The sequence below is a fragment of the Aythya ferina genome, assembly GCF_964211825.1.
Source record: "Aythya ferina genome assembly, chromosome: 2".
NCBI classification, from domain to species: domain Eukaryota; kingdom Metazoa; phylum Chordata; class Aves; order Anseriformes; family Anatidae; genus Aythya; species Aythya ferina.
This window is the reverse complement of record NC_140297.1, coordinates 156893139-156918942: the sequence shown is the minus strand read 5'-3', so window position 1 is coordinate 156918942 and position 25804 is coordinate 156893139. Positions and strand designations below refer to the sequence as shown.

The window sequence follows — 25804 nt, the reverse complement described above, 5'->3', positions numbered from 1 at the left end:
AACATGCTGATGAAGCAAATGGTAGAGACTAGGAGAAACAACACTTTCAGAAGCAGTTTTAGAGAAGAGCAGCAACATGCACAAGCTACAAAAGCGGTGATATGCTCAGCCCAAGTTCTCTGGAGCCTCGGCTGTCACCCAACTGCTTTTGTACCAGCCAGGTAGGCGAAGCTGTAGAGAACTGCCTTTGGCTAGCAGGTGAGTAACGACCTATTTTAAGAAGTCCTAAGCAGACGGTGTCACCTCTGGGGTATTGTATCTGGGTGATAAATCAAAACCAATTTTTCAGCCCAGTAGAAAGTTGGGATTGAGCAAGTGATCCAGATCCAGAAGGGTGTTCAGGGCTGCTGGGCCCGATGTGTAGAAAATCAGAGATCCAACATCGTCTGCAGGTATAGGAATTGGGGGTGAGCATGGCCAGAAGTGGAGATGAAGGCAGGAGCCCGGGACTTCACGCTGGAGGTTTGTGGCAAGAGCAAGAGCAGAGTTTGGCTAGGTTGGGTCAGAAGTAGAAACTGGAACTGGGGCAAACAAACCAGGCAAAAGCATGACAAAAAAAACCACATAGATGCCACAAATTGGGCATTTTCTAATAGGAATTGAGCCCGGTTCTCTTGATTGCAATGTAAATAAAGAGGACCAAGGGTCAGCTGGGTCAAACACAGCACAAGTACGATAGACGCTAATGATGTGGCCATACAGATTTGATCTTGATGAGATATTTGTAATCCTTGTTAAGACTGTGAAATGGAGGAAGCAGGATTTAGGATGGAGAGCATCAAAAACTGATCGAAAGAAATGAATTTGAAACAGTAAGTTTAGATAACATTCAGTGATTTCAGACCTAAGCGTAGAGGTTGTGTTTGAGGACAGAGAATATAAAAAGAAAGGATTTCTCAGGCTGCAAAAAATGCATTGTAAGGAAAGAATGTAATAAACTAGAGAGAAAAACAAGAGAAAGAAGGAAAAGAAGTTGAGAAGGTGGGAAAAGGATATGGAATAGGAAAGTTAGTGCTGGTGGAACAGCTAGAAGGTATCGGAGGAGTGGAAGATTCAGGAAAGAAGAATTAATCTTTGCGTATAAAAACCCCAGACTCTTATTTCATATGGTGTGTTGGTAAGGAAGAGAACCAAGAGGAGAATTACGCTCATCGCCTCTCCAGTTCTCAGTAGTAAACCCAGTCTCTCCTGGCTGCAGATGCCCCTCTGACACCCAGCCTTTGTCTGTGCGGGTTGTGTTTGCCTGCTTCCTTAGACGCTGAGTTCCTCGGGGTAAGTCTGAGTCATCTTCGAGACCTTGGTCTGCTAAAGCAATAAACCAGCTCTCTTGTCTATAAAATAAAGGTCCAATTTTGCATGGTGTGCCAGAAGAGAGATTATATTTGACAGTTTCAATATTTTGATTTCACACCGTGCCCCATTTTGAATTGCATCTGTCAAGGTAAAGGAAAGGTTTGCTCTTACAGGGACTGTTGTCTATAAGGCATGATAGTCTTATTATGCTGCTCAGCAAATTTGGGTATTTGTCTTCGGCTTTGTCTTCAGAGGGCGAAGAATCAGTTTCACTTTGGGTATGATTAAAAAAAGAAAGAATCAATAAGGAATTAAATAGTCATAAGTCAGACAGAGGCTGATTATGATGGAGAGCTGTAGTACAGGTTTCTAACTTTTTTTTTTCCCCTAGATAATAAAGTGAAAGAGCAAGAATTAGAAGTAAAAGTTACTGAATATAAATAATAATAAATTCCCAAATGAGCTAAATTATAGTTATTTAATGTTTGGGGTGCGAGGCCTGTCATTAGTTCTGTGTTTTCTGCTTGCATTCACTAGCAGCAATTAATTTTAAAATAACTTGTTTTGAGAATATCGGCGTAACCTTAGAAAATTGTTTCAATTGTTTTTGCTAATTTGCTCCTTATTCATACGATTTTAGGCATTTACACTGGAGCACACTTATTAATACATAATGTAGCACCTTGGAGATAAAAGCAATAACGTGACAGGTCAGGGACGTGGTAGCCGTGGCAAAGGCAGGACGCTAATTAATTACTGTGACATTATTTAGACTCTTCAAGCCTCTTCAAACCAATATAGACTCTTTCGGGTTATTGTGGAGTCTCTTCAAGATGCTGTTGGTTTGTCAGGAGCGTGTTAATGAAGGTCTTGTGGCCTGGTAAGCCAGCAAGGACTGCAGTTGTGGAAGGAGCCCCAGGGCTTCTTTGGTACCTGTGGGTGTAGAAGGAGATGGACAAGGAGCATCAGGTACCAACAAGCACATCTTCACCTGATTTAAGCGCTGAGAGTACCAACGAACAGATGGGCACACTAAAAAATCTGCTTTTATGACTAATCTTTGAACTGTTTCAAACTGAGGAAAGTCGTATGGAGGAAAATGCAGTTAATGGAAACAAGAAGTGTAAAAACTGAGAAATGGGCTATTTTTTAAAAAAAGATTTACAACCATTTGACGTCATCCTGAAATTTGTATCATTTCCATAATAATAGAATCTCGGATAGTTGCTCTTACGTCACGAAGCGTTATCAGGACAAGCTCTACAGCTGGAGACTTCGAATTTCACTGAGAATCTGTGAAACAAGCAAAAAGTCATCCCTGAGCCCCAGTTCAGGACTGTGCTGAGTCTTAGTGATGCTCCCAGAAGATAAATGAGACTGAGCTTGGATGCGCTAACTCCGATTCTTTTTTTTATTTGAGAAGGTCACAGGACTTTTAGTTACAGCAAATTCTTCATCTATCTGAGGTTTAACGATGCGTGTTTCAGCTGAGCTCCCTTGCTGTATTCCGGTTAGTTTTAGCCATGCCTCTGAACCATTCCCTTCTCCTCCTCCTCGTGTGAAACCAGCACTTAGGAGATTCCCACACATTTCTTAGCCATTATGTGCTCTGTAAATAACGCCTAGTGTTGCTACAGAAAGTCATTGAGTAAATGGGCAACCTTAAACAAAGCTTGTCTTCATGTTACCTGTGAGTTCTGCAGCCCGTGTCCATCAGCTGGACCTAGGGTACATCTTCAGTTGTTCACCTTGCATGTGTATCACGTCTGCCCCGTATCACTCCTGGATGCATGAATAGTCATGTATAAAAGCCAGCATTATAAAATTCCTTCCAGGTTCTCTTTTGTGCCTTGCTCCCCATCACTATCTCACATATTCCCATCTTCTTTCCTTCTCCCACCTCTGCCTAAACCCCTCCCGCCTCAAATGAACAAATTTCCGAAGCAAACCAAGGTTTTGCCTTTTTTTCCCCCCCTTCCTTCAGGCAGTGTTTTCTGTAGAAGTTGAGGCTAACCAAAGGTTGGAGATTTCCTTACAGCGAATCCAGTTTTGTGGAACGAGTTGAAACAACGACACGAAACGTCTGTACGAGGAAACTTCCAATTTTTGTGCGGGCAGAGATAATGAGCAGATGATCCCACAGCTCCTTGTGTGCAGTTCTCCTCCGGTGCGTGAACATGCTTTCTGAGCTAACTATGCCTTATGCAAACAATCTTTCAAGTACTTGAATATAAAAAACAAAACAAAACCAAACCACCCCAGCTCTGCATAACTTCACCTGATAAGCAGGAACGCTCTTCTGCATATGACATAAATATTTATTTCTGTAGAGCAATCTTTTGGCCTGTGTTTTCTAGCCATTGATGTTTGAGAATTATTTATTTATTATCAATTGAAGATTTTTTTTTCCCCCCCTTGCTTTCTAATTATTTGTTAGTAAGCCTAACCTGGAAGCAGGAACTATTAGAGGACTGACGTTCTGGAATAGCCTTCAGACAGGCTTTTTGCCCTTTCAGTCTTCCTAAATAGCCTGAAGACAGAATTAGTTAATTTTATGAATAAGTTTGCGGAGCCATGCAAATGATCACACGCTGCACAGAGACTGCACAGTCTCTCCAACAGTTTGTTCTGGTGTTTGACCACCCTCAGAGTTAAAAAAAAAAAAAAAAAAAAAAAAAAAAGGCATCTGCTATGTTTAGCTGGGTTTTCTTGTGTGTTGCTCTGTGCCTGTTGCCTCTCGACTTGTCACAGGATGCCACTGGGAAGAGCCTCGCTCCATCTTTGCTCCCTACACTCAGGTATTTAAGCACATGGAAAAGATCCCCCTGAGCTTTCTCTGAGCAGTCCCAGCTCTCTCAGCCTCTCCTCACACATCCCATCCCTTAATCAGCCTCGTGGCCTTGGTCTGGGCTCTCCCCAGGTCTCTGTTGCACTGGAGAGCCTGCAACTGGTCCCAGCACTCTTGATGTGCCTCACTGGTGCTGAGCAGAGGGGAAGGATCACCCCTCTCCACCTGCTGGTCCTACTTCACCAAATTCACCCAGTTTTACCAACTTCAGAGCTTCTCTTGGCCTCCTTCTCTGCAAGAACATGCTGCTGGCTCATGTGCAACTTCTCCACCAGGACCTCCAGCACCTTTTCTGCAAAGCTGCCAGCCCCAGCCCCTGCTGGTGCCTGGCTTGTTCCTCTTCTGGGGCACGACTTTCCCTTACCTGATGGAGTGCTTTTTGCAGCTGGAAGCTGGACTCCATGCCCCTGGAGAATTTTTCCAGCTAGAGGTTTTAATTAGACTGAGGAAAAGAATAATGCTCATATCTGCTTGTTACTATCTTTTTTTTCCCTCTAGGAGTTTAAACTGAACCTTAAGGATTTTCTCCAAACACATAGGATGCAGTGGATCCACAGAAGCACACTTTTTTGCATCTTGGGAAATAGTAATGAGTAATGCAATAGGTCTTAATTTCAAAATCTCATTGTATTTACATTAAAGAAAGAATACAAAATAGTGCACTTTTTTTTTTTTTTTTTCAATGTAGCTTCCTTTTATTTGGTCCCTTAGTGTTACTTTCAAAGAAAAAATGAAAAATCTGTTGTTGATGTGAGATACCAGCTCAAACCTCATTCCCCCCCCTTTTTTTTTTCTCTTAGTCCTTGATACAGATCTTATTTTTTTATAGGTCTATTATGGCTCTAGCTATAGATATCATGGTTTTAAGAGCCTCTCATTAGAACATGACCGAGTATCTCCTTATCGTGAATGTAATGATAGTCAATCTCAAAACTATTTGCAGGAGTTATTCACATTTCAGTTAAAGTTTCCAACTTAGAAGAACATCTTGACTTGCAGGAAGCACCGGGGAATTTGGACAAGGTTTTCTGTATAGGTAATTCAGCTGCAGTTGGGAAGTGCTTTAAAGCTTGTCTGCGGGGTGCTGCAACTTAGATTTTCTTCTCAGAGACAATATTGTTTAATTTTTTCTTCTGTCCTGACTTCTGGTAGCATCGCTTTGATCTCACCTGATGTTTGACGAGTCTTCTCCCAGTGAAGAAAACAAATGGAAATTTGACATCTTGTGGGAAGAGTTTCTTTCTGAGTTTCGGTTAGCGGTAAATCAATTCAGCTTTCTTGCTCTTGTCCCTAATTAGATAAGTATTCTACAGAGCAGGAGCCATTTATCTCTATTGCATCAAGAAAATAGATTTATTTGAAAGCGTATTTGCTCTTTTCAATATTTTGTTAAGATTTCCACCCATGTAAATATATGAATTTTCATATTTTTAATAAAGAGTCGGGCATTTTCCTTGAAACATCATCCTAATCAGTAACGAAAAAGTAGTATTTATATCAGGTGTTATTAGGTGGGTGCTGCAGATGCTTTCAGTCCTGAAATGTGCTGGAAGAATTTTGTTATTGTGCAGCAAAAAATCTAATTTATTTTGACATGTATCGGTGTTTGACTGCATTGTCTTTCTTCAAGGATTTACCAGCCAAGTTGCTCTCATTTAATTTAATACATAATTCTTAAAGTGTTTCATAATTTCTCCCAGGAAGCTATTCATCTGTCCACTTGAAAAGAGATTCTTCAAACAGAGAGAAAGAAGCTGTTTGAGTGTTCATGACTTGTTTTAGGTTGTATTACCCAAACTTAATAAATCTTATCAGTAACAATGAAACTGAAAATCAAATAGAACCGCTGAGGAAGGTAAGCTTTCTGCTCATAGTTTTAGCTAAAAACACGAAAGAACCTCAGGATGCCATGGTGGTAAATCTATTTTTAAAAGAGAGCATTGCTATTTAATGAAATGCTGACCCCAGGGAATGCAGCAAAGAATAATCAGAGGCACTCATCACCTTTGACAGGCTGCAGTATTTCTTGTGGCTTTGTTGCAGCCTATGCCTTCCTACTTTGGTAATCAAATACCTTCTGTACCAATTTCTAGGGAAAACATTAATATTTAAGAAAAGCACAGTAAGAAAAAGAAGTATAACTGGACGTGTTGGGCGAATGCCTGAAACGTCAGATATGAAATATTTACGCTCCTTAAACCAGAGGTTCAGATCCCAGGGGGGTTGGCTTCGTCTTTTCATCTCTTCTCATCTTTCATCTTTTGCAAGCTAGATAAAGTCAACTCGATGTGGAATCATTGAAGTCCCTAAATTGTCATATCAGTGAATCGCTTTACCGGTGCTCAGAGTGATATTGATAGTCTAAGACTGTTCCTTAAGGGCTACAAATAGGAGCTTTCTGTCTTGTGATATGATACGCTACCAGGTGTGGACCTGCCAAAGCCAAAACCAAGAAAAAATCTCAAACAAATCTGAGCCCCAGTCATTGTTGCTATTTCCATTACACATTTTAACTATGAGAAACGTGAAGTATGTGAGGGTACAGGCTGTTGTGTGCTAAGGCTGATTTGGCTTTCACCATGGTCTTTTTTCCATGGAAAAGTGAAATTTTGTTTGGTTTCCTAGTAAGCAGCAGTGTGGGTTGAGGTGTAGCAGACGTGCATTGCAAGTTAACCAGGATTTGGGAAAGAAACACTGGAAAATGCACGTGGACAAGGTTTCTGATGTAGTGTGGTCAACACTGTTCGTGTTATCTGCATTCATAGCGATGGGACACGCTGGACTACACTGAATTGTTGAAAATGACTCCTTCATGCAGCTAAAATATGTCTGTCTTTATTCTCCTTTAGCACATAATTAATGAAGAACAGAAAGGACACGCTCCAGAGTTTAATTTCAATTAAAGTTCAAGTAAGCGTGCTCTGAACACCCGCTAAGTGGTTCACTGGTGAGAGCTGTATGTTGGGATTGCTTCCTACATCTCAAACCATTGTAGCCTGAGTATAACTCAACATAAATTGACGCTGAAGAACTGCATAGAAATCGCTGCGAGCTGCTGGCAACACCTTCACTCTTGTCAATAGTATTTTCTTTACTGAAAGCTCTTTGTGGAGCCTCAGTTCTTTGTGGTTTGGAGCATCATTTTCTACTTTGACCTTGTGGCTAGGCAGCTTAAAGTTATTTTTAGACCATTTGTGAGCATATTTATGTGACAGTGGCTTTTTAAAATTTGAAAAGCCGGGTAGCTTTTTAGAACATTGTGAAAGAGGCAGTGGTCATGGCTCAGTAGTTAAAGTTGAATTCTGTTTTGCACTTAAAAGCTGAGATTTATCCTTTTAAGCCCTACGCTGGCTTAATGATTCAATATAACTGTATGCCTGGCTTTGCTGGAAGTGGTTTCTGGCTGCTTTGCTCTGGCTGTGTGGATTTGTCCTGTAAAAAGAACAGCTACAGCTTGTACTGTGTGTCTTCTTCATACCAGCTTTTCCTCTTTTCATGGATATTCATTGCTGACATTGCATTGGTTTTCAAAAATATCTCCAATTTCAAGAGAAAGCTAAACCCACAACTATTCTTTAAATAGCCAAAAATTGGAATGAACAGATCAGCAATTTAAACCAGGAAAAAAACCACAAAAGTTATCTTTATTATCCCCACATTAAACACTACAATATTAAAAAAATTCACAGTTAAAACTTAGCCCAGGGAAAGACTGATGTGTTGGGTAGTGGAACTCAATAGAAGCTTCACCATGCAATGACTTGCATTTTGTCTTATTATATATATATATTTATTTATATTTATATTATATATATATATATATATATATTTTTTTTTTTTCCTTGATTGAATTTAGAGAAGCTTGTCTTGGAATCTCATCAAATGGCTTGCTTCATCTGTGTGTGTTATTTGATCAAAGTCTAAGATCCTCTGGTATTTTTCTGCTAATGAATACTGGCTTTGGAAATAGCGCTATATAGCAACTGTGTCTGTTCTCTTTGTATACTGTTTGCTTTTGATGTACTTTTTTGTTAAAATACTTTTTTTGTCTTTGAGTGGTTGCCCCACATACACTTTCCAACAAGGATCTGTGCATTTCCAATAGCTTGGCAGCAAATACTTCAAGTTCTGTGCATCATGAATGAACTAAAGCACTTAAAATTCATGTGTACCTTCTGAAGGAGGCTTCATCCACCTTTAGTGTAACATTTATCAGCGTTTTGTAGGTTTTCTTGCCATTTCTTTCAGCATAGTTCTTTGCACAAAACACTAATAGGCAATTTTCAATTTTGGATGGGGACTTTGAAGCGATTGGGCTTTGAGGGTCTCACTTCTTTCAGCCTGCTTCTTCCGCTTGAGTAAATCTTGATTTTTGATGTCTGATCCTGGAGCACGTAGATTTTATTTTCTTGATTTCCTCTTTTATAATAAAAATAGAAAAACCAGCTTCAGAATACTGTCTGTTCCATCTAGAGGAGGATCATTGGCTTGTACGCTGTCATCAATAGCAGAATTATGTCCTCTATTGCCTTGTGGCCCTGTAGGTACGTATATACGGTGTGGTTTGGAGCAGACCTCAGTCGAGCAGCCTTTAATAGCCACAGCATCTGCTATGGTTGTGCCCAAGAGCATTTCAGCCCTTGATGCCTTACTGCAAGCCTCCGTCGGGCCCCGGTGTTCATCAATGAGCCACACGTTGCACAGTCCCAGGGAAATTTGTCTTCTCTGGCAGCCTCCACAGCATTCAAACGTCCAGGCCATCCCAGGAACATCTTGGCAACTTCTCATTGGTACTGCAGCTACCTTAATAGAGGTATGTGATCCGTCTGCCCCCCTGAGGTGCCTGGCATGACTCCCATCCCTGACAAGCTGTTGGATGTACCCACTGTTACAGTCGGTGTGCTGAATTAAGGCAACCTTTGTCATTACTTGTCACAGGCTGAGGCGTCTTGCAGCTCAGACACTATTTTCTCAGAGGCTTAAGAGATAAAGTGCTGTGTTGGCAAGGAACCCTGCTGTGGGAGAGCTGGAGAACAGGGGGATGCAGTCCCCTGTGCTCAGAGGGTGCCCCTGAGGCTTGATCTGGCTTTACTGAGTTCTTGTTTGTTCTGGATGCCTTAACCAAGCTCCAGAGAGGAGCTTTATCGTGACAAGGGAAGGGGGTTGAATCTCCCTTGCCTGCTTTGCCTGCAGTTATTGATAGATGCCAATAATTATCATCCTCATGGCATCCCAGATCTTCATGAAGGGCCCATCTTCTTCGTCTCTTCTGTTGCGTGTGATGGGAGTTTAAACATCTGTGCAGGGAGCAGTAGAGGTTTCCTAATTCCGAAGTATTTCCTTATTCCCACCTCTAGTTCCCTTGCCAGTAAGAATGATTTCTCTGCCCACCCACCTTTCTCCATATTTTTTAGGATCATTCCTCACGCAAGCCTGCTTAGAAGCACTACTAAATGCCTTCCCCACTACTTTCCCTCTCATTTTAGGAGAGTGGGGCTTTACAGCAGCTGTTTTCTGACAATACAGAGAAACAGAGGACAAACTTACTTTGGAGTTCAGAAAATGGAGAACAGCTTTTGTGGTTCAAATTAAACGTGGTATCTGCAGCTGAAATAGAGTTCTGTCACTTCATGAGGAAAAACAGCTTGCTTCTCTCCATCTTCCAGGGGTGTGCTTTTCATATTTTACATTAGTTTAGGTAAAAATCACATTGTTACTTGTCAAGAGTGCTGTCAGTGGAAGGATGCTCGGCCTGGATTCTCAGGAGCTTTAAGGCCCTTCCTGGGGTTCTGTGTACCCATAGATGTGTACGCTTCCAGTAAAGTGGAGCTATTTTTTGTCATTTCCGAAGAGGTACAAAGATGCCTAGAGATGATTGTGCAGCTATTTCGCTCCCTAGAGTTAATTTGAGCCATGCTTTTTGTCTGATGAGACGTGGCCAGCATCTACAGCGAGCAGCCTTTCATCTTCAGCCCCTGCCCTGCTGTGTCTGGTCCTGGCTGGGGCACGAAGTCTGGGATGCGTGTAAGTGCTGCACAGCTCCAGGTCTATCAGCAGTGCTCGCGGTGCTGATGCTTACTAATGGGGCCGTGCGATATCTAGTCGGGAAATTAGTGTAAAACGATGCACAAAGGGTTCTGATTTGAGTAGTCGATCATGTCTGACTTCCAAATAAAGAGCAGCAGTAAAGATAATCTCCTTCGGTTAATTTTCAGCACCGAACATGTCAGGAATTTCATTTGTGTTTCATTCACTGCTGGTAACTAACAGTGGCTGCTTTTCCCCAATTCCATCTCTTACTGAAAATATCTTAGGAAGAAGGCATTGAAGCTGCTTTAGTAATTACATTCATACTTATCATCACTATGTTTCCAAGAGCTGCTTGTTTTTTGGAGTTATAAAATTGTCCCAAAGCTCAAATCAAACATTTCTGATCTGGGGAGCATCACTGCAGTGAACTGAGTGCCTCACTGCACTACAGTGGGGTTACCCTAAACCAGCTAGACATATAGTTCGTTGGGGGCAGGAAAAGAGAGAATTCATCTCTTCTCAAGGGTGGTGGAAAGGCCAGAGGCTAATTTTACACGTAGTTGATTGCAAACTCTTTAAGACCAGCAGATTATAAGTCAGCTAACATTTTCCTTTTATCAGTCTCATTTGTGATGTTGAATTGAGTCTGGACACTGAGGGAGACTCAAGGAGGTGAGGAAAGTTACGCTGTCCTTTTTGGGCCATTTTCAAGGAGCACGTGGATGGTTCAGGGCAGCGGTGAGCTGGGAAGGCCAAGGCTAAAAAAAGTATCCCACGTCATGAAGGTGAGCTCAGCCACTACATAAATACTCAAGCGGAGCAAGACATCATAAAAGAGCTTCCAATTTTTGGTGAATAATCTTCCTTTTCCATATCTATTAATATTTAACACTATTTAGCCACTGGAGTGGAAGAGCATGATAAAGGGTTTCATTATTATCTGGACCGTGTATTATCTACAGAAATGTTAACTGAATTCTAATGGCTTGGCCAAATTCTGACCTTCCTTTGCACTTCAGTCTCTTCCAAGCGTAGCAGAGACTTTGAAAAAGCTTGTTAGTGAGGGTGATGAATGGGACAAAGATTATGAACATTAATAATCTGCTTGTCGGGGATTAGAAGAGTGGAAGGGGGGAATTAAACAATAAACTAAAATATGATTTGGACTGTTACTGACCCCCAAAAAACAGGATATTTTTTTTAGAATATAAGTGCACATTAAACAAGGGATTATTATCCCCCAGGTTAAGTTGGTTTAGGTAATGAGGATTTATAGACAGGGCTAAGATTCTGTCTGAAGATTTGTCTGTATTGCTGAGAAAACTTACCTGGTACAAAAAAACAGCTATTAATGGAAAGGAGATGGAGAATAGATGGCTTCTTCACTGAAATAAGGAGGATACAGCAAAACACAGAATGTTGTTGCATCACACAACAGAATAATCTGTCTCTTTTTTTTTTTTTTAAGAAAGCTTTATGGCAATAAAAATCATGCAACAATAAACATTTTCAGCCTTAGAAAAGAAAGCGCGTTATTCAATCTTCTGAACTTTGGAAGACATGGGAGTAAAAGAATGCAGCAGCATATGCAGATTTAGTGAATATTTTATAAACACTGCTTCTTTTTTGCAGCAAAGAACGTAAAATTAAAAACTTCCATGCACTTGCAAATATATTTTTAATAATAAAATTTTTTTCTTCTTCTTTTTTTGGCTGATGTATATGATAACCATTATTGTCGTAAGTGTTGTGCTTTTAGCTTCTTGTTTAGATCTCTTTGTTTTGGACCAGAACATGAATGCAACTGTTTAGTTGCATTTCCCCTCCTGAATTCACTTTTCACTTCTTCCTGGGCATTGCACGATACATTGTGCACTACGCATTATTCACTGGAAGGAAAAAATAATGTACATAAAATGAAAATTACTGAGCTTCTAAAGCTGAAAGTTAAGAAGTCCAGAAACATTCATTTAATGATAGGAGAGCATGTGCACCATGCTTGAAGTTGGGAGCTGAAGTCCTGTAGTTTTTCATTTGAATTTCTACCTGTAAGTATGAAAGTAAACTTAGAAAGTGAAGTTTGTCTGAAGTCCTTGGGATGTTTTCACAAGTATCCATAGGCTTAAATAATGGTCTGTGCTGTGTTGTACAAATAACGCTCTAAATTACTTATTAATAATGTGGTTTATATTAATCATGAGCAGCCTTTGCCCCATCTCACCCTACAGCAACTCTGCCATGCCCAACAGCATCACGCACAATATTGCATTGTTCTTTACCAGTATTTCCATTTTTTTCCCCATCAGTCTGTTGATGGAAAGCTTATTTTAAGGTGGCCGTCACTAGCAGCTTATTTCAGCTGCTGCTTATATTTGTTCTGAACACACAGTGACTTGAGGAGGACGGGACTTAGTGAGGAATATTCAGAGTTGTGACCTCTTCAGTATGAAATGGAGAAGTGCACGAAAGAAACTTGGGGAGTGATTTACAAGCCCTGATAAAATGATGACAACAAAAGGGCAGTTAACAGGCAATAACTGCATATACACAGGCTTAATCATGGAATTTATATCTAGATGAGGAGCATGCTTACGTCAGTACTCCTCGCTGTTTGTTTTCCAGGCTATTTGGTGTGTTCAAGTCCACTTCTTTCTTCTATTCACTCTTGTATCTTTATGTTAGGGCTCCTTTTCTGGAAAGAGCTGGTCTTCTGTAATTTTGAAGAAGAGTTTCTTGTCTTTTATCTGGGAGTGTGTGCAGGCTGGACTCCTGTACAATGATATTTTCAAGCACACAGTGACATTAGACAGTTGGTTACGTCTGTACTGCTTGTCCTGAATACATACTCACCAAAACAAGCCCTGGTTTTTGTCTTTTGTATCACTGCTTGCTGGTTCAGGACTGCCATCAACTACACAAACTCATTTACTCCTGAGCTTTTGTACACAAGCACTGATTTATACAAATAAGTAACATTTAAAAAATATTATATATATTATTTTAATCTAATATATATTTATTATTATTATTATTTTTTGTAAACCACGCGGCTATGCTGTTTCTGCATTTCCATTTCAATTGAGAAAGCAAATCACATTATTTCCTTTCCAACTCTTCCAGGTTAGTTTGTGTACATTGAAAAAATGAACAATAAATGGTGTGGCATTTTCAGTAATGAAGTAATGGTAATTATTTAACCAGGGTTTGTAAGCTAGGCAAATGAGTTCCAGTGGGACAGGAACTTTCTCAAGACAGAAGGTCACAGATTTGCTATTAAAATGGTATTGTCTGAAGAAATATAAAAAGAAAGAGAGTGAGTTATTGGGAATTCCTTGAAGGGAAATACTGATTTTATGGTATAGAGGCAGACCTGGGTTTCTGAAAGCATTTGCCCACTGATTTGCAGAGGGACTACAGAATTAATTTAGTTCCAAAAAAGCAATTTGTGCTTAGAGGTGTTAATCCACATCTGATATCGTGATGATCAATTTTATTAACAATTACTGGTCTTTACTGGTCTGAGTTAACTAAGTTGTATTGAATAGTTCTCGAAAAGGAGTGATGATGTTATCGTTTTTGACTGGTTGAGACAATTTTCAGAAAGAGGGAGTTTGGAAAAGCACCGTGGCAAAAAGTAAGTGTTGCTTCTCCTCTTCCTCTGGCTTTCCTAACCCTGGAGATTCACTCGTCTGGCCCTCTGGAGTATGTTTTAATCCCAAGCTGGATTCCAACTCTGAAATAGGTGCCAAGGGCTGGAAAAAGTACCAGTGCAGTAGCACGAGGGCAGGGCAGTGAGCAACAGTTTGCTCAGCACTGAGAATGGCTCGAGAGGAAGAGCCCGAAGCCTTGCAAATGAGAATTGATTGCACTGTTGGTTTTTCCCCCCCACCGTGTTAGTCGTTTTGATGGCGTTTGTGATTACGAGCCAAAACTATCATCCCTTTTTATTGTCACTCACATTGCAGCCTGCAGTCAGGGTGGTGATTTGATTTGGTGATTTTCTGTGTTGATGCATGGGCGTCTGCAAAAGAGCGGTCCGACCGACAAAATGTGTGTAGATAGCTAGTTGAACAATAAAATAACTAGGAAAAAAAAAAACAAAACAAGAACAAACCTAATTTTTTTATGACTTTATACTCAATTATTCATCATTAGAGTCTGGGATATATAGGAACGAAGGCTGTCATTTAGCACATTTCCTAACACCTGGAAGTAACTTGATTTACAATTAAGAAAACTGCCTTTTTTTTTTTTTTTTTTTTTTAGCAATGCCAAAACTCTTAACGTGCTATTTTAGTGACATGTCGTACAATGTGTCATGTGCTGATTAAAGTGAATTTTTGTCCTTTTTGGGAAATTATTCTAATGCAGTCTAGTCAAAGAATTTCATTTAATTACATGTGTAATACAACTTTCTGCCTTTTACTTAATTGGTCTCGCCTACGTTGTTTCTGCCTATTAGATGATAATTTAGCAATTTCCAATTTGTATATCCCTGAGGGAGGCTCAATGGGAATAAATGGGAATAAAAAAATCTCTGCAGCTTTCTTCCTCAATTTACTGCTTGATGGCATCTCCTTTCTAGTTGTATGGGAGATGCGAGAATAGTAAGCAATAAAAAAGGAAATCCGCTGTATAGAAAGCTTTGTATAAAGAGCTTGCTTTCAGAACAAAGGAGATTATGTAATATTTTACACATTTTTTATATATCAGTGTTATCCATATTTACTATTTTCCGAGAGGATAGAGGGCAAATTTCCAAGCAGTTTTTAAATGCTGCATCTGAATGGCAGGCTTGGGCATGATTTTACTTATAATAATGGGGCAGTTCTTATGTGAAAAGCAAATGCTAAATCTAAATGCTGCTGATTGTGGCTACCTCTACATCTGACTTTTTTTTTTTTGTGTTTGTTTACAGTGTTATATACTTAGCGTAATATATATAAACCCAATTTTAATTATATGTACGTATAAACTGTATAATTGAGTAACTGAAAGTACTTTAGTACATCAGAAGCGTGAGGACTTCTCAGCTGTGAATGGGAAGGTTCAAAAAACTACACAGTTCTGGGGCACAGTTGGTTTGGTAGTACTGGCCTGGTGTTTTGGGATTTGCTGTGTTAAATGGTTGGGGAGGAATTTATTTTTTCATCTATTTATTTGTCCTACCATTGTGTGTGTGAGTGTCTGTGGCCTTCTATGTATCTGGGCTTTTTGGCTTCTTTACAAGATGGGGAACAAGGCAAGACATGATGGTTTAAGAAATAAAAGCGTTGGTTATATGTATACACAAGTGAATTTCAGCCTTCCAATTGAAAAGAATTGAAAGAATTGAAAACAATAATAATTTCTTTTTTTCTGAACGTGGAAGATAAGACTGTGATTCCTAAACTGGGATTCAATTTCAGATTGATGCCTGAATGTAGGTATGCTTCCATATGTTTTTATTATACTCAGCAAAATCTGGTCAACAAGGGGAACGTATATGCACTTCTCATAAAAGAGATCTTCAGTAATTGTTTTCTGTTTCAGAACCTTTGAATTTTACCTTGCAGTTTGCCTTTTTTTTTTTTTTTTTAAATAAAATTCTCTTGAAGAAATTTAAATAACATCTGCTCCTTAGCTTTCATTGTCCGTAAAGCAATATTACAAAGAAACAGAGATTCGTATAATTTTGATTAAAATGTGTTCTTAGTTCATAAAATTAAGATTAGAGGAATGACAAGACTTTGTATGTGGAAAGTAATGTATGTGAAGACTTTGTATGTGGAAAGTAATGCTGAAGAAAAGTTACTTCAACATTTACATATTTTTTAGAAATGTTACCAAAACTTCTGAATAACACCAGGACTATTTTTACTTGAAATAATTGTCTTGCACTTTATGAAATGTTGAAAAGATTAATTTAAAAATGTACATGTTTAAAGCCAGTCATTTTGGAAACACTTAGATGGAAAACTCAATTTTTTCTTAATCCCGATACTGTATTCCTCAGTTTAGGAAGAATACTTTCTCTTAAAAACTAATTAAATTTTTGAAAAAGCTTAATAGAATACATGAAATGATGCCTTCTAATGAACTTTTAGTTGAAATTGTTTTGGTCTTCAAATTTTGAATTGTTCTTCATTGAAGGGCACTGCACTGGCCATGGTAACATGGACATGCTGGACGTAAAGAAGTTCTTCCTGAAGTTCTTCCTAAAGAAGTTCTTCCTTAGGTTGGATGTTAGGAAGAACTTCTTTACCGAGAGGGTTGTTAGACATTGGAACAGGCTGCCCAGGGAAGTGGTGGAGTCACCATCCCTGGAGGTCTTTAAAAGACGTTTAGATGCAGAGCTTAGCGATATGGTTTAGTGGAGGACTGGTTAGTGTTAGGTCAGAGGTTGAACTCGGTGATCTTGGAGGGCTCTTCCAACCCAGATGACTTTGTGATTCTGTGATGTCCGTTGAACCTGAAGGGTCCTCATCTCCAACACCATGACTTGGCTGTTCTCAACTTTATAGTTGTGCATTCCCTTTCACTTCCTTAGTGAAGAAATCCATAGTTATTTAAGAAACGTGTGCATCTGCAATGGTGTCAGTCCCAAACATTGGTGTCGCTGCCCTTTCCCTTGGGGGCTGCAGCTCACGGCTCCCTGGATCAGAGGGCACCCGGCCGGGCGGTTTGATGGGATGCGGCAATTTCCCAACGGGAACTCACACTGGTTGAGTTTGGGCTAAAATAACAAAGTTCTTCAGATCTGTCCTCGTTTTTTGAAGTGCTAATAAGGGAAATCTGTCTACTTGTGCCACACAGCAATGTACGGGGTGAAACGCACAAAGGCAGCTCAATACCAATGTGAGATGCAAGGGAAGGCAATCCCAGCTCTGGATCCAGGGCTGCTTGAGGCTGAGCGATATTAGCAATAGAAACGGCGCCTTGCCTTATAAAACATTAACTGCCGGGCAGAGGGGAAGCGCTTTGAGGCTCTGACATGAGCATTCATTAAGGATTTAAGTGTTGACAAGACTCGGTAAGGCCAGTGTGGTCTTCCAGGCTGCTGCAGTGCTCAGGGGTTGGTGTTATTTTTTGAAAATAGCCTTCCTTCGAAGCCTGCTTCTAAATGCACACGTAGGTGTTTCTGGGGGAGGAAACATGGAAGGAAAGTCTGATGTATGTATTGTTTTCTGGTGGAAAAATATTGTTCATGGAGAGGGACATGGGCACGCTTGTAATAGTGCTGAGCAATTGGCTGCATGGCTTGCAGATCTGCCCAGGTGAAGCTTGTTTGTGGGGAAGTGAATTTTAGGGATTTTGTGAGCATAGAACCTGGCACTAGTTATAAAATAAGCTCTGTAGGTCAAAACTCACAGACCTACAATGTCAAATGTTCTCTATAGTACTGGTGCTTTGTATTCCTAAACTGGGTATGTGCTGATTTGGCCCCCAACTTTTCTTTTTGGCAGGCTAGTGTAAGGATGGTGTCGCTCAAAAAACTTGTTTCTGGGACCTGAGAGTCTCTAATAAAATTGGTACAACTCCTTTATGTACCAAAAGAATCAACAAGGCTGTGTTAAAAGGAACAGTTTGAAGTCCATAGTTTGGGCTGCCTTGCCTAGAAGAGTCTTCAAGGAGCTAACAGAGGAGGGCTCTGAAGAGCTGTTGTTGGTTTGTAAGAAATCCTGAAAATGTGCAGGCCACACCTGTGATTGAAGTATGCAGGTTATAGATCTGTAAAGGGAAATTGTTTGGGAAAAACAGACTTGGAAAAGAATTTGGGTATCAGAGCAAATCATCTCAAGGTGAACTTCTGCAATGATCCAGGGGAAAGGGAAAATGTTATCTTTGTATATTAAAAAACAATAAATAAATAGTAGAATATAAATGAATAATTTACTACAAATGTGGAGTCTAGTTGTATCTTGAAGTGATAATCCACCTCAAAATGTGTACACTCGCACACTGAGCATTCATGCATGCTATCACTTTACCCCACGAATGTTTGAATCAGTTCCTTTATGAAAATCTGGTATGTAAAGCCATGCATCATTTCATTTCCTCTTGAGTGTCACTGAGACGGACTGCTTCATGTGTGAGTGATTTCTCTATCGGTTTTCTGGTGTTCTGAGCACTCGGTTTCTCTCGGAGTTTGGTTTTGACTGGCATCTCAGTATCTTCTTTGAAAATGACATTTCAGGTGTGTCCCATGTTCCTTATTGCTAGGAGTGTGCAGTGTTGGTAGGAAGACAAAGCTCGGAGCAGGTGAGTGCCTGTCCTCTCTCTGCAGCACTTCTGCACATCTCTCCTCTGCTTCAACCTACAGGGAAAAGCTGCTCTAAATATTACAGACACGTGCCTTATTCCAGAATATCTTTCACTTTACTTTTTGGGGTGGCCAATCTTCCTGATCTCCAGCTCCTGCTGTGCTCCCAGGAATGAGAAGTGGGCACAACTGTAGAATTTTTGGGTCTCATGCATTCCATCTGGCACAAAATTACACGTTTTTAAATTTACACGTTCTCTTGTGAGCCTTCTGCCCCAAAACAGCAGTACTGAATTATACAAATGAGTAACTGAATATGAAAATATACCTTTTGAAATGTATTTCTCTGATTATTAATATTGCACTGTGAGAGATGTGGGAGGTACAGTATGACATTGTTTTGGGTAATGATAGGGTGACAATCCATGCTTAGTTCAGATTTGATTAAAAAAAAAAAAAAAAAAGAGAATATTCAACCCAGTCTTTAAGCATTATCATGGCTACAGTTTTCTAGATTTCTTAGCTGAGTAAATGGTTATCGATTATCAGTCTCTAATGCCCTGTATGGAAGTCGGTGTATTTATAGAGCATGCTATTACCATTATAATTATTCTAAATTTCTTATTTCATTACGTACCTAACAGTTTTGCTGCGTGGCGATTGCCATAGAAGTCCAAATCATTTAAATGAGGAAGTGGGAAAAAAAAAAAGAAAAAAAAAAGATTCAAGTTGAAGTTAATTGTTATGCCTCTTCATTTCCAGGTTATGGTTTTCAAATTCAGAGCTAGGAATTGAAAAGTGAGATTTGCAGCATGCACAGAATAGTCTCATTAAAACAGAAGATTTATGTAGCTAACTCTCTCTTAACACTGTTCTATTTTCAAATATTAAATTATATACAGAGGAACTATTCTTTGCCAGTTTAACTTTTTATCATCTGAAATGTTGTGGATCAGATAAGTATAAGCTGCTGAATTTTACAGACTTCAGCACTACAGTTTGACTTTCATCTCCTCTTCAATTATTTTAAATAAATATTTAAGTTCTAAATGCAAATTTTTTAATTTAATTGACCTTTCAAAGATTAATGGAAAAATTTATCTTTTGCTCTGCATAGTTCAGATATTAAAGCAATCCTTTTTCTTTATGAAGTCAGTTTTAGGCCAAGAGGAGAGATCATTACTTATGGGTCGCTTGAGCTACTTAGTTTTACAGTTGTATTTTATCGTAACGTATGAAATATAGATGGCACTTGTAAAGCATTGAGATATTCAGAAGTAAATACAAGATACATGTTAATTTGGGTTACTTTCTCATGTTCATCTGGTGATACATATGTATTAATTTCACAGGAGATTTGATGCTTGAGGTCCCTCTTAGCCCATAACTTATTATATACTGGGGTGTCACTACTCTGCCTTACTTTATATAGAACAGAACATGGAATGGGTTGGGTTGGAAGGGACCCTTAAGGATCATCCAGGTCCAACCCCCTGCCATGGGCAGGGACACCTCCCACCAGCCCAGGTTGCCCAAAGCCCCATCCAGCCTGGCCTTGGTCACTTCCAGACTAACACAAGAACCCTAACATGCTTTCACCTCCTTGAGAACGTAACGGTACCATCAGCATGTGATGTACGGAGCAGAGAATGAATATTCCCTCTTTACTATAAAAAAGTGATGTTTTTTATTAAAAGAGGTTACTGGCAAACATCAAGTTAAGGAGAACAACTGAATGTCCCTCTGACACATTAATTTCTAGGGTGCCATTACCTGTATACCTGATCCAGTCAAAAACTGTCAAGCATTTGGCTGTACCTTTGATAGGATATACACTACATTTGACTGCCTAGCTAAAACCAGGGATTTTTCTACATTGTATATAGGGTAAAAGTGAAATAAATAATGAACTAATATCAGCTAATAATAAATAATAATAATAAATTCCCAGTATCTGTTGCAGTACTTTTATTTAGGGTAGAATTAGGTACGCCTGAAACATGATGTTATAAAAACTGTTTTAGTGAGACTGTACAATGGAAGAATCCTTTTTGTTTGTTTGTTTTTGTTTTTATATATATATATATATATGTATATATATATATATATAATTTCCTCTTGAAAGTGAGAAGCAGTGGTATCATCCTCACTTGCAGCTTCTCCTGAAATTTGAGGTTACTGACAATAGAGGGACTATTCGCATACATACATATTCACATACTATATATATAAATAAAGAAATATATATATATAATTCTGTGATTCTGTATGATTCTGTATGTATATAAGCATTTTGAGTACGTAATAGTAATCTGGCCTGGCTCTTTGTCCCTGCTGTCTCCTCTGTAAGTAAGGAGAGTGAGCAGGAAGCATAATACTGAATAACATCTCTGACTTCCTCCTTTCAGCTTTATTACTGAAGCAGCTTGCAAACTCATCTGTGGGTGCTACTGTTTAAATAGTAGTTAGCCACGAGGAAGAGTTTTTGAGTTCCTGTTACATCCTTTCTTCCTAAAGATAATTGAATAAGGGCTATCTCTAGATTTTGATTCTTCCAACCTCAGCAGCGATATTTTATTTATTTAAAGAAAGCTGAAATCTAGTTATGTTACCAGATTGCTGCGTTTCTTTTAATTCCCTATCTGCTTTTGCCCCCGTTTTATTTGTTGAGCATGACAGATGTCATTTCACTTCAGATGCTCGTCCTCTTAGAAGAGATGAGGACATCAGCAGTGCCAGGCATCATCACTATGGTAGGGGATGGCTGGGACCTACATGGACCTACAGGGGTCTGCAGCACTGCGGGTGGCTCTCCCTTGCTGACTTCCCTACCTCTTAATTTCATCTGCTGCTTCTCTGACACTGTGGGGGGTGCCTATTTTTAATGAGGGATGGATGTGTACGGCACTGCCTCAGGATTAGGCACACTGGCATTTGCAGGAAGTTTTCTTCTGTAAATAAAGTCCTTTTTGGTGTGCATTTTGTCACCAGGATGGGGTAGTACTTCCAGTAAAGTTGTAACTCAGGTTATGAGAAGCGGTGAAATGCACCATCCAGTGCCTTTTGCAGCTCTGTGCTGGTGCTTTACCAAGACTTGGGATAACTGTCATTGAAATGGCTGCTGTGTGTGGAAGGTTTGTCATCTTTCCCCTGTAAGTCATCCTGACAGGTGACGTGAGATGATACGGAGCAGCCGTATCATCAGCATTGCCAATGAGCTGACCTTTTCCTCTTCGTATACTTAATTTGTATTTGAATAATTTGCATCCCTGTAAGGATGCTTCCTTGTCTGAGTAGCTGTCACAGCAGCTTGGGCTCGTTTCATGACAAAACCCAGTAGTTTTAAACCACGATTGTTTCATTATTCATGAAAACTTGGGTTATTTTATCCCTCCTCCTGCACCAGCAAGGTTAGCCGGAGAGAAACAGAACCTGATTTGCATTGCAGGATTGCCTATTAAATATTTTGATATAATGCAGTGTTTTTATACAAATAGCTCATGATTTATTTAAAACTCTCCTTGTAGAAAATGGGGATAGCTACCCATGAGGCAGAGCAGGTTAAAATGAAACTCCAGTCCCTTTTCCCGAAGCAAGTGTATGTTTAAGCTTTTGGGTTTTAAGATCTTGTAAGTTTTCCCTCACACCTAATTACTGTGAAGGGCAAGGTACCGGGTATGCAATTACCCTTGCACAGTGTGAGCCATCGTTGTCATAGCTGTTGACAATAAATTGAATGCCTGTTTCAATCTCTATTGTCTTTTTTTTTTACTTTTCTCCGTAGAATCTGTAGGTTCTGGTACATTGCAACAAGCAAGGACAAAAATGGGGAGAAAAGAGGTGCAAAGAATTCTTGACAAGAAACATAGATTGTAAAGAACTGGAGATAGAAGTGAGAAAAGACCTTTACAGCTAAAATATGTTTTAGTTTCATTATTTAGATGCACATAGCACAGTGGCAAAGTTGGGTGATGTTCAAGACGTTGCCTTTCACTGCCTTCTGCTGCATTTGGGATAAAACCCATGTGATCTCTGCAGATCACTTAAAAATGAAACAAATCTTTTCTTACTTGGTGATTGTAACCCAATGGCCAGCTTATCTGTTTTCTCCTTCAGTCAGCTGTCTTCAGGCATTGTTCGTCCCTTCGTTCATACCTCACCTGCATCTCCTCGTAGGAGGAATCACCATATAAAAGTGAAGAAGCTGGCTTTGTGTAGGGGTAAAGTTTTAGGGATGAGTGACTGATTTAGGTTAAGGTATTTATTTTTCATTTTGATTTTTAGGTAAAGCCTTTCAATTTATTGCACATTCCATAGGCTGAGGAATAAATACTTGACACGAAATTCAGAGACAAAGCTCCATATGAATATTTTTTAGGGAAGCAGGAGGAGAATACCAATGGTGAAAGGTGTATATGCTTAAGAAATACTTAGGATATAATTTTGTCATGCTGCACCTTGAGTGTAACCATACTCTTGCAAAATGTTATTATGTTTGTTTTCATATATTCTGCCTACAGCTGTATTTGTAATATTGTTTAGTGTGATATTTTCTGCCTGTAGTTCTCTCTCTTTTACTCAGACCTCTCACTTTCCAGCAGGTGGGTATGTTGGGGGTGTTCTATTTTTCTAAGTGACGTGAGGTGTGTTAAAACACTATACACAGTATAAATAAAAACATGTTTTTTAACAAAAACATTGAGAAATTAATTCTAAGTACTAGGGGCCCTATTTACTTAAGTTACCATACCTTTGAGCTAATACAAGTCATTTCAGAGCTGTACAATGAAGTGTTATTAAGAAAAATCTAGCCTGTATTCCTGAAGCTGATGTGAATTTGTTGTAGACTATCGGGGGAAAAGTGCTTACATGCATATTTCATTTCCACACACAAAAAATACCATAGTGCCAGTAATGATTCATTAACAGAGGAATGCAATCTCAGTGCCTTCAATTAAATATTATTGGGCAGAAATGTTTTTCTACTGTAGTATTTACTTGGAAAAGTGTGGCATGGTAAATAAATGAGCTGTTCGCCAGGTCCATTGGCTGATGCATTCTAAATATGGTTGACTGTTCAGAAACTGTGATAATTTGTTGTTGAAATGTGAATATAGGTAACTACCTATGAGTATTTATGGAAGAATTTATGCAGTGCTGTATGTGTAATAGAAATTAAGTGCCGGGTTTGCATCTGGTCATTTACCACCAAGTGATGAAGTAATCTCAGAAACAAAGTTCTTGTTGCATCTCTGTTTTCTGCATGCATTGCCCAAAACAGAGGAAACTTCACCTGCATTTACAGATTCGTATCATGCTTAAAAACAATAAGAATTGTTGTTGTTTTCAGGTCTGATTTTTTTTTTTTTTTTAATGCACAGATTGTGTCTAGGTGTTTTTCATTACATTCTTTATTTCTGGCTTGATTCCTGCAGTTTCTGTGATATACTTTTGGCAGCTCATTTTAGCTTTTTTTTTTTTATATGCCCAGCACTTGATGATCTTTGCATGCAAATGAAGAATTCGCAATGATCTCTTGCTGGAGAAAAAATAGCCAAGACAAAAACACCCCTTAGAGAGGAATAGATTAATTTCTCTTACTACTTTGATTTTTAAATGCAAAGATGAGCAAAGACACAGTCTTCAGAGGAGGTAGCTTATAGAAAGTAATTTTGCCACCTTCGTCTCAGTGCTATATTTGTACTTTTTCATGATGAAGGTAGAGGAACGTTAATGTCTTCTTCTGAGATGTCAGTTTTTGCTCAGGGTGAAGCATGATGGGCCTATTTTGTTTCATCTTTCCGCAGTAAACCTGATAAGCTTTAGATTATTCCTTGTTTTTTTGTAATTACTGTATCTTTTCTCACTTTTTTTTTTTAAGGTCAGCATTCTGTTAAATTAATGCTAATTATTGAAAATCTCTTCTGGTCTGGTGGGATTTCAAAGTCCTTTCATGTTGATTTCTGTTACTAGTATTTTCCTTTTGGCGACGTTTGGAATTGGTTTCCATCTTTGATATCTGCAGAAATAGAGAAAAGGAGTAATAGTAACCTTGGGTGTTTTGTGAAATGCCCTTCTCATACCCCTTCTTTGATAGTAGTTGAATTTCCTCATGAATGGTTTTAAAAAAATAGTTGCTTGGTCTTGTGTTTTCTTTAAGAGCAAAGTCATCTCAAGAGCAATATCTTTTAATTCTTCCCTAATTATTTTTCTATTTCAGACGATTCAGGAAATTAAAGCTGTTTTGGCAGCACACTATATTAGATCCGCTATAACCACATTTCATGTGATGTGAGCTGCTCTAAATTCCCTTTTATATTAGATTAGTGATTCTAGTTTAACATATAAGTATTTAGTATGCATTATAGCATAATATATTTAATTTAATTTGCTTTTATGCCTCACCATACATTTAATAAAGCAATTATTTAACCATTTGCTACTGATGAATTAGACTATGATACTGAAATCAATATCGCCTGTAATTCATTAACATACATTAGGCAGGATTCAAGTATCTTCTCAAAGGAAAAGGGAAGGGTCATATTTGAGCCCTAGTGCTGACATCGTTTGGTCATTCCTTCCTGACTTTTGTAAGGAAAAATTCCAAGGAAAAATGGAGGAAATGGGCTTGTAAAACCAGTGAAGTACACATGACTTTCTAAGTGTGTTAGTTTTTGTGTCAGGACACACTTCTATATAGAATCATAGAATCAGTGAGGTCGGAAAAGACCTCCAAGATCATCTGGTCCAACCATCTCCTACCACCGATATAACCCACTAAACTATGTCCCTAAGCACCAGGCCCAACCTTTCCTTGAACACCCCCAGGGACGGTGACTCCACCACCTCCCTGGGCAACCTGTCCCAGTGCCTGACTGCTCTTGCTGAGCAGAAATGTCTCCTCATTTCCAACCTGAACCTCCCCTGGCACAACTTGAGGCCATTCCCTCGGGTCCTATCACTGGTTACCCGTGAGAAGAGGCCGACCCCCAGCTCCCCACACCTTCCTTTCAGACAGTTGCAGAGAGCAATGAGGTCTGCCCTGAGCCTCCTCTTCTCCAGCCCAAACACCCCCAGTTCCCTCAGCCGCTCCTCACAGGACTTGTGCTCCAGGCCCTTCTCCATCTTTGTAGCCCTTCTCTGGACACGCTGCAGGGCCTCGATGTCCTTCTTGTAGTGAGGGGCCCAAAACTGAACACAGCACTTCACTTGTGTATAGGTTGAGATTAATAAATAACTTTTAATAGTACGTTCATCAGCATTTGGCCCAATTTTGTTGCTTTTTTAGCACCTGTTAAGCACACCAGGAGCATTTACACACCAAGACTAAAGGCAGACGGACACCTGCACAGCCACAGTGAGTTGCAACAGCAAAACAGCTAACTTCT

At 39.4% G+C, this 25804-nt stretch overlaps 1 protein-coding gene across 4 annotated transcripts in view; it reads left to right on the top strand.

Moving 5' to 3' along the window:
• TRAPPC9 (trafficking protein particle complex subunit 9) overlaps positions 1–25804 on the top strand; it is a 453395-nt gene that overhangs the window by 172608 nt on the left and 254983 nt on the right. The gene's annotated exons all lie outside the window — the stretch shown is intronic.